Here is a 15,837-nt window from a genome sequence, read left to right as displayed (position 1 = left end):
TTAAATGTGTTGAAGGTTCACTTCCATCCACGCAGGAGAAAAACTGACGTGACATAACAGCAATAGAGCTAAGGAGGCTAAGCTAATTAAAACTTCAGTGGCCCCGAAATCTACGTTGCTTTTCAGTTCAGTTAATATCATTAGAGTTAGCACTTGTGCCATTATGGTACAGAGTATAAGTACTCATTCCTAGAAGTGGAATTCAAGCTGAGGTTCCTGCCAGAGTCAAATTTTATAATGTGGAATATTAGACAGAAACACCTGTAACCCACACTCAAACTCAAAATCTCAATCCAGTGACAGACAATGGAATCAGTCTTCAGTGTTTTCTACTTAGTCTGGGTTTCCTCCGTCACTCCAGTCCAAGTAAAAAAATTTATGTTCTAAAATTCCTCCAGTCCACTAGAGGGAGTCACCTCCTCAAAACAGATGACCAGTGTTGCCAGATAGAGCTGATACCTTCCAGTCTAAACGTGGTTCAGCAACACTCACAAAAACTTGCGAGCCGCTTGTTTGTCGTGAGTGTTACCATTTTCCTTTTAAAACCTGATCGCTCATGAGTTAGTGAATGCTGCGTAGGAGGTACATCCTCAGTCGCCAACAGTATCTTCCACAATGTAGCTGCACATGCATCCTGGAGAAAAAGCTGCGAGTGTTATCTGACCTGATCTTTAGGGAGTTAGCAGGAAGTGGAAATGTAATCGCCGGTGAGTTATCTGGAGTCCAGAATCCCATCGCTCGGACTCTCCCGACTGCTGGAAGCCAGAGATGTGACTTCCAGACCTTTTCAGCATTTGGCTCCCATTACTGCCAGACAGGTGGGCGCTGGGGTTGGGGGAGGCTTTTCTTTATTCAAACCCTACCCCACCACCTACACCCAACACCCCCCCCTCTTTTTTGTCTTTTTCCGATCCTGTCTTCTGGACTCGTCCCATCTTTTGCTGTTTCTCTCTCCTTTCTCTTAACTCTCATCTCGAACACACTCCAACCTCAAGTTTAGCTTCGATTGACTCCTTTTTTTTTTCTTTGGCGATTTTTGTTAAAATGTAAAAACTGACCCTCTAAACAACCTTATTCGCCTTCTGTGCCTTTTTAAAGGCTTTTCTCTTTTTGTTTACCTCTGAAACTTCTACACCTATCCCCATTTGGCTTTCCATCAAGGCGCACACACACACACACACACAAAGAAACACACATTGGCGCGATGCCCATACACACATTTGGACCTAGCTGCATGCTTCTCAGTGTCTGGGGCCTTCTTCTTGCATGTATGTGAGTTAAAAATGCAGGATTTGGCAGGACTGAAACTTCATGCTCCACTCTGCTCAACCCCCTGGACCTGCATGAAGACAAGGTTATCATGTTCCCCCATCAGTGCCAGACACACACACACACACACACACACACCACACACATTCATTCAACTTTCTGTTCCTCTGCCTTCCTCTTGCACGCATGTATACACTTAGGAGTCTTGTGAACTGGTGGGTTGTGTATGTGAGCTTCGTGTACGAGGGGTCAGAATGGGTCCGGGGTGTCTAGGTGGTGCTGGTGGGGGGGTTAGAGACAAAGGATGCTGCAACCCTGCTGCCTTCTGCTGGCTGGTGAGTAGGTCACATGCACACATGCTTATAATAAGCCAATGAGCCCATGGGGAAAATTGTGGTACTGGAGCTTATACTCCGTTTAAATGCTGTTATTATCATCTTATCGCAGATTCATATGTTACCCCAAAAATGGATTAAAACTAAATTCATGACCATCCGTCTATCCCTATTACTTTGTGGTTTGACACTATTATTTATGTTTTAACTTGAGCAAAACATTTAGGAAAAAAATGTCTGGAGCACTTCCCAAAATGTATTGGGGAAGGCATTAAGAATAAGAGTTGCGAGTCTGTTACACATTAAGTTCACTTTAGAGTTTTCACATGACCAAACATTCATGCCTTTTAGCTGCAAACAGGTGCAACAGGTCTGTTTCATTTGAATACTGTGACTAAATCATTAATCCTTTTAGCGCCTTCGTTGTTTTCGCACTGAATTGGATTTTGTAGCAGTGACAAAGACAATGTTGGAATTTCTAAAGCCACATAAAGTGCCTTAGTCCTTGCGTTGTGTCAAGTGAGTGGACGCCAAAGAGAAATAAATACTTCAAAACTCACTCAATAGTAAATAGACACTTCTTTGATAAGCTCTCAACAAAAAGGCATCACGGACCGAAGTTCATAGTTCGTCCTTTGAGCTTGGAAAGTAGCGGCTGAAAAAACAATCCATGATGAGGTCCATTTAGTCGTCACTCTGAGGCTTTCAGATCATATCGTCTTCATTGTTTTGCCTAGCTGTCACTTGCATTAGTTGCTAGATGTTCAAGTTTTCACTTTGCCGAAAGATTGTTTGCTTAACTGAGGTCGAGACTGAACTTTGCACTTCCGCTTTTAAGCCAAAGAGTTCTGAACAGAAAGGCCTCGTAGGCTCACTTCAGTTTTGGAAAGGACAAATGAAAATAGAAGGGAACATCTGAAGTGTCTTCTTCACATTGGCAGCTTGTGGAGATTATTGGAGAAAGAAAGACACATGATAACAGAAACTCCTGCAAATTTGCGAGAATTTGCAGAGAACATCAGAACATCAACAATACCTGCCAGAGTGCAGGAAAACCAAACTGCAAATGAAAATGATCTCAGTTAGCTGAAAGGATCTTGTAAAATACTAAATGAACTTTAAGGTGATGTTGTTTTCTCAGCCAGGCCTTGTATAATACATGAAACTGATGCATGTCACTGTTTTTGATGAACAGGTTGGTTAGGAATTTTGAAAAAATACATGTTGGAGTATGACAGTTATGATTGTGCCAATGAGCTACATTAGCCAGATTTGTTGGTCTTTAGCAGTCAGGATATAACCATAAACCTTCTGGCAGACTTAATAGTGCTGATCCACAGATCAGTAACCGTTGGAGCTGGGGAAAAAAATGGGCAAATAGTTGAGTGTTCTTGGCCCACAACCACCACGCATAGCCACAGTAACATTTGGGATGATAAAACAAGAACTAAGTGTATATAAGGAATGAAAAGCTCAGTTTGGCTGAGATACTGGATGGAGAGGCTTGTCAGACCTCTGGTCATGGAACACTTCACTGTCCATGGATTTACTGGAATCAAATCGCATATCCATCTGGAACACAGGAGCGAACCCAACTGGCTGAATTTCTTTATCTGTTTCCCAACAGATGAGAAACAACCAGGTTCAGGAGACAAAAGAGTGATGCTCTAAGTCTGTTTCCTCTCTGGTAGCAGATCTGGGATCTGGGATACGAACTCAACTGGACACTGTGTTCTGATCCTCACATTTATTTGACCACTAGATAACCCCGCTTCAGTTTTTTCTTTCTTTCTTCGTGTTCTCTCTTCTTTCCAAAATGTCCATCCAAGACATCCCTGAAGAGACAGTCAGAGAAAGATCACCTTCCCTGTGTGAAGTCTGTTATGAATACTTGGTGTTTGGTGGAGAATGAACGACAAATTACAGAAAGGCTCTGAACTTTGTAGCTCCTTAAGAGTAACCCCTTAAGATCCAAATTTAATGGCGTGTACCATTTTAAGTTAAATATATCAGAATAGAATAGAATAGAATAGAATAGAATAGAATAGAATAGAATAGAATAGAATAGAATAGAATAGAATAGAGGTTATGCACAGCAAGATGGCGTCTCCATGGTTACGGCCACTGAGTGACAAAAACAAGTGACAAGTGAAAATTAACTAAACCACATATTTGAAAAGCAGATATATTTTTACATATATATCTCAGATTTCCAAAGAAAAGAAAAGTTAATGTATCGCTGCATTATAAGAAACAACTGGAATCCAGACACAGAAACCTGATGTTAATTTATGCTGTATGTTGTGATGAAGTCAAACCTTAAGTTACTTCTTAAGTTATGTTCTGGAGGGCTGTCAGATAAGTTTGTGGATGTTGTTGTTTTGATGTAGTTATGACCGACAGTAACTATTTCAGTTCCAACAATAAATAACAATAAAACGATTGTCAAGGTTCTGTGTCCGTCTTTTATTTTGTGATCATGTTTGTGTTTCCTGTTTTATTTTGCCAAGTTTCTTAGTTTCCTGATTGTCGTGTGTACTTGTGCTTTGTCATGTCTGCCTATGTCATGTTTTGTGTTTCCTGTTTTATTTTGTCAAGTTTCCTGATTTCCTGTCTTGTGCCGCGTTGTCTCTTGATTATTAATTTGTCTCACCTGCGTTGATTATCTTCATGCGTCTCACCTGTGTCTTGTCAGCCCTGAGCCCTCTGGTGTGTATATATAGTCCTGCCTTCCCTTTGTTTCTTGTTGCGTCTTTTTAATGTCTTCATGCCATGTTTCCATGTCTTGTTGTTGATTTCTTTTGGATTTTGGAATTTCCTGCCTTGTGCAGAGCTTTTTGTTGTTTATTTAATACCTTTTGTGTTTGAAACCCAGCCTCATCTGTAGCCCGGCATCTGTGTCCTCAAGTCAACACCTCCTTCCAACTTGAGCACGATAAACTGAATATTTTACTTCTCAGTAAAGCTGTTAGCGTTGGCATCAATTATTAAGCTACATTTATCATAACTGAATTGACCTAAAACTAACTAATCCACTTTTCCAAATTCATACAAGTTCATACGGATCATTGTTGAGTCCAGTTGTCCTTAATTTGATCTGATAATGCAGGTTTTTCCCCGTCTTGCTGTATTTACTGATTAATTTTACCAAGTTTTTGCCACTTGGGGGGACAGAATACAACAGAAAAATACTTAATTCATCCCCTGAGGGGAAACTTGAGTGTCTAGTAGCTTGTACACAAATATACACAGATGTAACGTAATATCAAAGTCAACTTAAGTAATAGCAGCAGTAAAGGCCGTGCAAATGGAAGACTGGTACTATATATATATATAACACTGTATTGATATAGTATTGAAGTATTTCTGTTATTTGGCTGAGCCCTCTAAAACGGGTTTGCCAAAATAACAATTCAATTCAATAGTGCTACAAACCACAGTCTCCAAATTAAAAACATAGATGAACATATGTTTTGACTTGCGTACCTAATGAACTGGCAAGTTAGCATGTTAGCATAGGCAAAAAGACTGAAAACTGTTTTATTCAATTCATTAAAATGATTTAAAAAAAAAAACTTTAAACTAATTAGAATGATATAGATGTTTAATATTTCTATTAATAGTTATTAATTAATTAATAGCTATGTATCCTGGTTTCAGGGTTTTAAATCCTCTGTATATCTGGCCTCAGAAAGCATCATTCCTTTTAGCGTGTTACTACTTCACAGTTTACAGTCTTGTGAGCTGGATTGTGCGTATATTTCCAATTACAGCAAATTAATACTCCAATTAATTCAGAATCACGATAAGAACAATTTTATCAATTCCAGAGGGGAAACCGTCGTGTAGCCTCTGTACATCTAAAGCGGGTCTTCCTCTGTATCTGCAGCTTCTTCTATATCTTTTCTACGTGTTCCCGCATTGTTTCTGTATGTGTTTTTTTAATACATGTGGTGTGATCTTACAACAATAAGTGTGTATTTATTCACACACGTTTCCGAGCCACGGTATAACTATGGTCTGTGTGTAATGCAGGTGGGTGAGGGGGAGGTAATTAACAATGACATCTCCTGTGCCAGGTCTAATCAGTGCTCTCTTCTCCTCATATGCTATATTTATCTCTCCTCTCCGTCCCTTCTATCATAGTTATTATCGCTTCATCTCTGTCCTTATTTACCTCATCTACTCTCTCTTCTACATTCCCTTTACTTCTTTTTTTTTCCCCTCTTATTCTCTGGAAAGATGTGATTAGAAAGAGATAATGGATCAACAAAGGCTACAGATGTTTTCATTCACAATAGCTTGCTTAGAAATCCGGTTATTCTCTTCTTTAATTCCTTTGAGAGGTGAAGATTGATGGTTTAATCGGGCTTTAGAAAGATTTTTTAATTGGAAAATGATGTTATAACACTAATTTGACAGTTAAGGGTTATATACTGTATTGTATATGGTGCGTGTGTGAGTGCTCCAGGTTAATTACAATATTCTTTTAATTTTGCATTAAGATTAAGTTTTCATTAGAGTCATGGATAGACATGTAGCTGTATACGTCTTTGTTTAAAAGCCAGATACACCGATCCGCCACAACATTAAAACCACTGACAGGAGAAGTAAATAACATTTAAACCATCCTGTGACAATTCTGCTAGGAAACTTTTGCACCTGGCATTCATTCATTCATGTGGATGTTACTTAGACGTGTAGCACCCACCTAGACCAGACCAGACACCCCCCACCCCATAGCAACAACAATCCTTGATGGCAGCAACCATGCAAACATGGTTCAGAAACAACTTAACCAAACAAAGTAATACAGGTGTTGACCTGGCCTCCAAATTCACTTGATCCAAAACTGATCAAGTATCTGTGGGAAGATTCACAGAGACCCCTCCCCTCAACCTATAGGATCCAAAGTCCCCCCCCACTAACAACATTCTGCTGGCAGACACCACAGGACTCCCTCAGGAGGTCCATGTCTCTGATGAATGTTTTGGAGGCAGAACTGTGCGACATCATTTTTCTATACTCGAACTTCCCCCAGGGGATGAATATTTTTCTATTCTATTCTATCCGGGAGGTGGTTATAATGTTATGTCTGATCAGTGTGTATGTGGAAGACGTCCTTTCTTGTCCCTGTGTTCGTAACTTCAGGCAAGTGGCGTTGGCCTCACACATCAAGAGGCCTTTTGAAAGACGATTCCTTCTGGCATTCTTGACAGAATGATGTACCTTGATCCGTTTTCCTCCTGAACAGTGTCATGTGTCTTGTTGTTAGATCACTACAGACAGGATGGGCATCCACAGAAATATCCAATCATGGGAGTTTAAATTAGGTTACGCTGGCTGCTACTGGCTAGCAGAAACTAAACTTGACTAAACTGAAGTGGTTGGATTCAGCAGTAGTTGCAGTAGTTCGATGTTGGGGGTGCCCTTATTAACCCTTATGGCCTAAGATGTTAAATTCCTTCACTGAGAAATTGCACAGGATATATATAAAAAAAAGATCTGGCTTGTTTCCCTTTACCACACCACACAATTCAGAGCCTGTTAGCCACATTAGCCGGCACCAGCAGACAGCCCAAAGAAACCCAGCAGAGTCTCAGACCTTTCTCAAGCTGTGAATGGAATAGCTTTGCAATTTGTCCTCGCAGAAAACAGCATTTTGATCTTAATGAATGGCAAATGGCTACCATTACAAGTGAGAGGGATTACTGTGCGTGTGGTGGTGGTGGTGGGGAGGGTTATGGCATACGCCTGTGTGTGTGTGTATGTGTGTGTGTGCTTTGCATCTTCGAAGGGTCTGCTCTGATCCTTCATTAAAAGGCTCACTGCAGGACCTCTTCACGGGACCCTCAAAGAGATGGGCCGTGTTTAGAAGTCATTTTAATCAATGACATATAACACACCCACACACTCATGCATGCGCTCATACGGTCACACGGAATCATTTCTGCTTTGTGCCCGAGTGTGTATGCGTCATTTCTTCATATGACATCAGCTGAACTGAACAAAGCAAACCCAAGTACCGATCAGGTGGCACCTTGCCCATCTTTGTGGGTGTGTGTGTGTGTGTGTGTGTGTGTGTGTGTGTGTGCACCTATAGGCCTGTGTGCCTACTAATGACCAGCTTGTGCTAATTACTGTCACTATAGGTAGAATGTGTTTCTCTGTGCTGTCGTTCTTCTGGCCCAATCACAGCACAGCATTGACATTTTCCTTAATTGCATTAAACGAAGCTTAGCTTAGATTGGCTGCAAGCGGAGAGCCAAACAAAACACACATTCACCGACAGCTGGCCAACCCACTAATGGCCCTTATGTGTGTGTTATACTACCACTACTATTACTAGTGCTAATCCTGCTGCAATCAGGGGCCAATGGACTGCTGGCAGGCCGCTGCTTCTCAATAGGCAGCAATGCTCTATACCAAGGGTACACAATATGTTGAGTGTGTTCAACTGGTAGATCGCAAAGGTAGTGCAGGTAGATTGGGTGCCATTCAAAAAATAAATAAATGGTTTAGATGATGGTTTGACAAGAAGCCAGTTCTCCCCTGCACAGTCAAAAGTGGAAGCTGCTGCAAAATTCCATCCAGCTAAGTAGTTCCAATTTATATTGACTAAGGTTAAGCTTAGCAACCAGCGTTTCCAACTTAGTGACTTTGTGGATGTTTTTCAAGAAAACGACAAGCCACAAGTTACTTGCAACAACAGCTGACTCTGTGGAGAGCAAGTCATGAGAATAAAGCAAGGGACATTAAATATATTGGTATAAAGCAGTGTGGGCACCCTTTCTTTATGCCAGTGGTTTGGCACCTTTGCATAGGGCTGCAGCCCAAGAGATGATCATCAGGGTGATAAATATTAAAAAGAAAACCGAACATTTGGACTCAAAACTATGTCCATTTTTTAAACTTTATTGTCCTGGATTTCTCTTCACATTAGCGTTGTCTCACCTCCTAATTTGTGTATAGTGTGTGGACGTTGGATCAAAAGCAACGGAAATTTCTGCTTTGGATCAAAACCACGTAACTCATCATGTTCCCGCTTAGATTCTCTGACAACACATCTTTCAGATCTACACACTGTCAAAAACACCGGTTCTTGTTATCTATATTCAGATCCCTGTCACTACAGTTAAAAAAACGCATATTTCACAAATACAGTCAATGCCTCCCCTCATAACTTGCAGCATACATGCATTAACTTCCAGTCCATTTAGTGAGTTAGTAATCTAGTTGGATTTTTAATGTTTAATTCAACTGCTCAACCTGCTTTACAGGGGTTTGCACAAATGTTCTATTGTGAGTGTAGACTGGGGGTTGAAGGGGGCTTCATCTTATGCAGAAATGATGCATGCGTGAAAAATGTCTTTAAATTGTATTCTGACAAAAATAAATGGAGATAAAAATAAAACAAACAAGCAGAAGAGTCAAATTTGAAAATGCACAGTGAAGCGTGTGAACATTGTCTATCATCCAACCCCGGGACATTTCCTGCCATATCAAAAGGTTTGCTGCGAGCTAGGATTTAGACAAATGTCTCATCACTTTCTCTTTTTATAACAGAATGAAATAAGCATTGATGAAAGGCAGCCATTTTGTTATTTGCATAGGAATGTGTTCTCCTTCCCGGACTTCTTCTGGACTCGTCTATGGCCGGGAGCGGCGTTCATCTGATTTGTTGTTGCATTTCTTTTATTTTTTTTCTTCTTCCATCCTTTGTCTTTCCTCATTCTCCTTGTCATCTTCCCACAGCAGCGCTGAGTGTCATCGCTGTTTGATGTGCAGGGATGAATAAAGCAGTCTTTAATAGCTCCATGAGATTCTACATGGGCATATGCCAACACGGAATATAATGCAACCTATATGCTGCACAGAAAAATAAAGGCTATCTCTGCATATGTAAATATATACTGTCCTGCATGAACGGATCATATGACAAACACTGACTGGGTTGTCAGCCGGGCTGCCTGCACCATCGTAAATAGTAATTAGTATTTTAATGAAGTAATACAGAGATCCCTGCACACCCTTATATTTACAGCCATGCTGTAGTTTGCACAAGAAGAGGTATAGTCTATGAATGTATAGTTGTCCACCGCTCTAAACAGGCGATACAGTTTGAAACCTGCTAGTGGGGTCAGATCCAGGAAAGGTTATGAAATATTTGTATGGCTGGAAATGGCTTTTATCGTGAGCTTGGACAGTTTCCTGTAAGCAGTACGATTTATAACCGCATCAGGGGCATTTTAAAAACGTTAACAGGTAACAGAATACCAGATAAAAACCTACGCTATTTCCAAAATATATTCTCAAAGAGACTGTAAGAAATCTGTCTCAGTCACACAATAGAAAGAGATTGCTGAAGTGATGTCAATAGGAACTTGGCTGCAGTGGAACAAGACTCAGAGAAAACTAATATATTCAGCTCATTTACTTATCTATTGTCCTAAAGTGTTTTATTATCTTGCAACTAAGAACAGCTGGGACAAAGACCACAGACGCACGTCGTGTCCAAACCTGAGCCCAGACGTCACAGATCTAAGTTTTTCATTTAAATTTTTTTTTTTTTTTTTACAAATCAACAATCTGTAAAAAGTTTGTCTTTCTCGACCCTTGGTGACTACATTAACCACACATTCAAAGGAGGCTTTGGTTGAGATACAGTATGCTAGTGGAAGATAACAGAATCCACCAAACCTGGAACCACATTCTGACATGTGAAATCAGTGGAGAAACAATACCACACATCATTCCCACTATTGTTATTGATCTCTGAGGCTTTTGCGCTCGTTTGTCAAACCTGAACAGAATCTAGGTCACGAGGCATCAACTCTTTGTCACTTAGAAGCAGTTCATGATTTATAAAGTGTCTCCCTGTGATGTTTGCCTGAAAGTTTGTTCATTTAAAAGGCAGAGAGATATTTAAGGTCACAAACCAAAAAGCAATTATTGTGCCTCCCTTCTTATGTGCATCTGCAGCTGACTGAGGGGATTGATAAATCTTGCGACTAAGCACCACAACAAAGCTCTACTCACAATCTGCTTGGCCTAAACCCAAAAATGGTTCGAACACCCCCACCACCCTAAAAAATAAAAATAAAAAAATGACCTGCTGCACCTGCATGGTGCTCGTGTCTATAGATTTAGTTGCTCTTGGTCTTTTTTTAATATGAATCTGATGCTTAACTGAGTTTATAATGATGTGGCATGTGTGAACAAAAATTAACTTTGGCTTATTCCCAAACCATTACATGTGAAGTGTTCCTCCTATAGCTTACTGGCTAGCTCCTGAGCTGGTCTGTCGTCTCATCTCGGTTTCAGAGCAGGTTCCCGTCGTATAGAATCTGCTCCTGGCTGGACATCACTTCCCCAAAACTCCCTGCACCACACAGAGAGGGGGATGTAGGCAGCGGTGTGTGTGCTCTTCTGTTTGAGGGGTAGTTGGGGGAAATCTGAGGCTACAGCCGGGAGATCCGAGGGGAAATTAGCCAGCACTTAGCTGCATACATGCACACCAGGCCCAGGCCAGGAGGCAGAGTCTCAGATCCGAGCACGGACGACATGAAAGAGGCACCAGCGCCGGAGACAGAAAGGGGGGAGATCCTCCCTCACCCTCCTTCTCTCTCTCCTACAGTATGCCTTTCTGTCTCTCTCTTAATCGAGCTTGCATTTGCTCTCGGTCCTCATCTTTCATTCTCTCGTCTTCTCTCTATCTCTGTCTCCTCTCTAAGGAGGTTTTCCAGCATTCGTGTGTGTGTCCGCAAATGCCCCCGTCCTCTTTCTATGTGTTTGTTTAAATCCTGTGTGTGTGTGAGAGAGAGTGTGTTGGTCTTCCTTTCTTTTTTCTTTCTTTTTTTTTTTCGTCAAACAAAATTTCCAACCGACATCAAACATAGGGACGTGGGGTTAAGAAGAAAAGCACACTACATGCTGAATATGTTCTTCAAAGGGTCCACATGGCAGTCCTTTGACTTGACTAACGTCCTGGGGACATAGCTTTGCTCCAACACACACACACACACACACACACACACAGGTCCCAGCTGTGTAAGGGGTCACTGCAGTGTACAGTGGTACAGTGGCATCAACAATCCTCCAACAACAAAACAAATACACACACATGTAAATACTAACTGGATGATTTTAAAGACAAATAATGCATATTCCGGCTCGGGCCTTTCTGGGTGCATGTTCTCCCTGTGTCTCCAAAGACATGCTTAGGTTAGGTTCGTTGGTGATTTCTGAATTGCCCATAGGTGTGAGTGTGTGTGGTCGTATCGTCTGTCTCTCTGTGTTAGCCCCGAGATACACTGGAGACCTGTCCAGAGTGGACCCCACCTCCCGTCCATGACAGCTGGGAAAGCTCCAGCAGCCCCTTAATCGGTAGAAGATGAGATGAAACGTAGAAATAATGCATATATATGCAACAAAATATGAATTACATCAATAATAATATGCATGTATACATAATATCACTCATTTACTTGCACGATTAAAGACTTCCACTTGAGAAATACCACTAGAGCAGTAGAATAATTATGATGAGAACTGACCAAGAGTGTTCATGCCTTGGCTGAAATGTGACTAAACAACTTCTTGGGTGTCCAAAAAGTAGATTTCTGAATGAATCTGTAAAGCATCATCACGCATGTTACGGCCCAGAGTATTTCTGTGTTTAATCTGCTCTAAGTCAACGGGCCTGGACGACATCAGCTCCTCAGTTCCTCTCTGATTCTCCTTCACCTCCATCCATCCATGTTTTCACTTCATTGGCCGCCGGTTCATTTTCCAGTTGAAACAGTTTGAAACTCTCTGTATGGCACAGCATCAACTTATAGTACCATCGGACCTTCCTGTAGCTTCAGGCTATAAGATAAGTCTGGTTCAGTTCTCCTCTAGTTAGAGCTGAAGACCAGTGGTAACATGGCCAACCTTACACAGCTCAGGTTGAAGCCCCAAGAGTTCAAGTTACAAATAAAATAACTAACATCAGGGTGGAGATAAAGTGTTACTGTTGCTGCTGATCACATCCTGATTTCCCAAAATACCATCCTGGCTGAGGTCATCGTAACAGAACATGTGTTAGCTGCATGTTAAAACAAATAGCTGCATGAAAAAGGTATTTGCCCTCATGAATATCAAGTATTTTGCTATTTGAGGCCAGTTCAGCTTTATTTAATGAGATCTGACATTAAATTAAAAACCGGTTCATTATGATATGAATTTTTAATACACCGTCACAACGGTGTATTTGATTATACAGCGTTTAGGACGTTGTGCTGTGAGACACTGGTGCCGTGTTGGTTGTTTTTTTGTTTTGTTTTGTTTTGTTTTTTCTAGGGTGACCAGACGTCCCCGATGTCTGGGGACAATCCTCCTTTCGGATGTCTCCAACTTTAGCCTCTTATGAATAAGAAAAAAAATGTGCGCATACTACAATTATTACGGTAACCAGTCTCGCTGCCATTGACATAGACAGACAAAGCAGTTTAAATATATTTAAATATGAAGAAATATGTCAAAATAAATGACACTGTAATTTTCATTTAATTTTTTTTTTCTCCGTGCTTTTAATGTCCCCAGATTTCCACATCAGTAGTCAGCGCTAACACGGAGCCATTCAAACCTGTTTCACTACTAGTGTGGGATTATTCTACAATATTTACTCATCATCACAGTAAAATAGTCCATCTTTAGTGAATCTATTGCATTCATTCCTCTCTCAACCAGTAGAAAATTTTATGACGCGTGATTAAAAACCATTCTGTGATATATTTTTGGTCATACCACCCATCCCTACTAGAACATTTAAGTTTACAATAAAACATCATCAGGACGAATTGAAACCCCTCCACAGACTCTCCGATTCAAAGTCTCTGCTCGGCTCTAATACAGTTTTTGCTGAAAGCGGCCTAGGCATCTGTTCACCATGAATAAACCGAACTCCATCCAATATAAACCTAATACGTTTACTTGTGTTATTAGCTTAACGCTAATCAAACTGAACTCATTTGGTCGAATGACGAAACGACTCTGAAGTAATTATTCAAACTTACGTTCAGACAAGTTGAATTTTTAAGTCGGCAACGGTGTCCGCGTGCTTCTGTGTTCAGCATCTTGAAGTAATTTATGGTGCACGGAATAATTGAGCCCTTAAAGCCACGTAGAAAGGTTATTAAGTTAAGTTACATAATCAAAGGAAGACGTTATCCATTTACTGTAGTTTCTGTGTATTAAGCACGAGGCAGGTTGAAAGACGCGCACCTCTCGGTTCACATTTTCAGCTTGTCTCGTGTTTGTGACACCCCTCCTCTCCTCTCCGTCCTCCCTCCTCCCTCCCCCTCCCTCCTTCTCTCTGCGTGCCTGCAGCCCAGCAGTAATTCTGTGTTTATCAACTCTTTATTATGGCCCCTCGCATCATCATTTACAATGGTAGCATCTGCTCATTGCCTAGCCCGAGCATGGGGCAAATTGCTTTTATAGGGGGGAAAAAAAAAAAAAGAAAAGAAACACACACTCACACGCTCACAAATACACACAGAGCAGCGGCTGCGCACAAATCAAGACACCGAGCCCTGGCCTATTTACAGCGGCTCTTAACTCTCCTGGCAGAATCACACACAAACACACAACCACTCCACTTCTTCTAACAGGATCAAATGATTAGCTGGCCACCACCGGCGAATCAAAATGAGTTCCAAACCCAATGAGGGAGCAGTTTTGATTTTCCGTTTATTTTTGTGTTTTCCTTACATCTATCTACCTGACGCCGCAGTGTGAGGAGAGAGAGAAGGAAAAAAAAAACACAAATATCACATCTGGCCTCGGAGCTCTAATTTCTGCGTTCGGCTCGGTCTAATTTAGCAGCTACATCAACGCGGGGAAACAGTGGGGAGGCACAAAATGGCAAGACATCCTGTCTTTGTTGCTTGCATTTAACACATTAGCGCTGCCTAAATGGCAGGGACGAGGAGACGGTGAGGTGGATGTGCAGAGGAACGCAGTCGCGGGGAAGAGAAGAAAAATTAACGCGCCGCTTGTTAGGGGCTATCCTTTCCATTACCAACAGCATGGTCCTGCGGGGATGTGGAATAAGAAGGCAGCAGTTTGGTGTTGAACATATGTTTATGTATAATTGGCACTACAAAAAGAATGTGAACTGGATTGAGGGAAATAGGATGGAAACGCACTGGCAGACCAACGAGGGGGGTATTCCTAGAACTGTGACTAGTCAAGGAATCCTTTCATGAACATTTCATGAACAGCAACAACCATCCCAGCTTTTCAGAGCTACTTTGAAGTTGAATGAATAGTGGAAAAGAGGCAAGGTTTAGGCTGTTGGTGGCTCCATTACACACTTACAGGGAAGATACTTTATTTGTACTGTGGTGTGTGTGTGTGTGTGTGTATATATATATATATATATATAGTGTCCAGTAGCATTGTTACACAAAGATTGGAGAAATTACAATCAGAAAACTGTACACTGATCAGGCACAACATTATGACCACCTTCCTAATATTGTGTAGGTCTCCCTTGTGCCTCCAAAGCAGCTGTGAATCATCAGAGAATGGGCATTGACCTTCTGAGGGAACAGGAGTTGCAGTTGTTAGGAACAGTTGTTAGCGGGAGGCCTTTTGGGTTGGGGGCCTACGTGATCAGTTTAGGATCTACTGCTGTTCTTCATGTTTTCTTGTTTGTTTGGTTTTTTGAGTTGTTGCTAAAGTGTTTTGGTGTCATCAAGGAGTGTCATTGCTATGGGGTGGTGGTGTCTGGTCTGGTCTAGGTGGGTGCTACATGTCTAAGTAACAACCACGAGAATGAATCCAAAAGTTTACCAGCAGAACACTGAAACTTCACAAGATGGTTTAAATTTTATTCATGTCTCCTGTCATTGGTCATAATGTTGCGGCTGATTGGTTTACTATGTATGACATTGAAATTTCTTAGTTTGGTATTAATAAAGTACCTACCTACCTACCTTCCCAGCCACCCAATCAACCACAGTAAGAGCAACAAAACGTTAACTGGAATGTGGCAGGTTGAAATAAATGACTCTTTAACCCGATTCCTTGTCCTCATGGCGTGTCCTAGTTACACCAGCCATGGTGCAGAGACGCCGATACTGACACCGGCCTCCACAACCTCCTTTGACGGCATGACAGGACACTAAAGGTGAGGCCGGGAACTGAAACCAGACTATTAGCAGGCTGTACTGACAGTCCATGG

At 41.4% G+C, this 15,837-nt stretch overlaps 1 long non-coding RNA gene across 4 annotated transcripts in view; it reads right to left on the bottom strand.

Moving 5' to 3' along the window:
* LOC125019305 overlaps positions 1-15,837 on the bottom strand; it is a 275,637-nt gene that overhangs the window by 87,669 nt on the left and 172,131 nt on the right. The window lies entirely within an intron of this gene.

Source organism: Mugil cephalus, chromosome 13, assembly GCF_022458985.1.
Source record: "Mugil cephalus isolate CIBA_MC_2020 chromosome 13, CIBA_Mcephalus_1.1, whole genome shotgun sequence".
In the NCBI taxonomy this organism is placed as follows: Eukaryota; Metazoa; Chordata; class Actinopteri; order Mugiliformes; family Mugilidae; genus Mugil; species Mugil cephalus.
The sequence above is the reverse complement of the archived record's forward strand: the minus strand, read 5'-3'. Positions and strand labels throughout refer to the sequence as shown.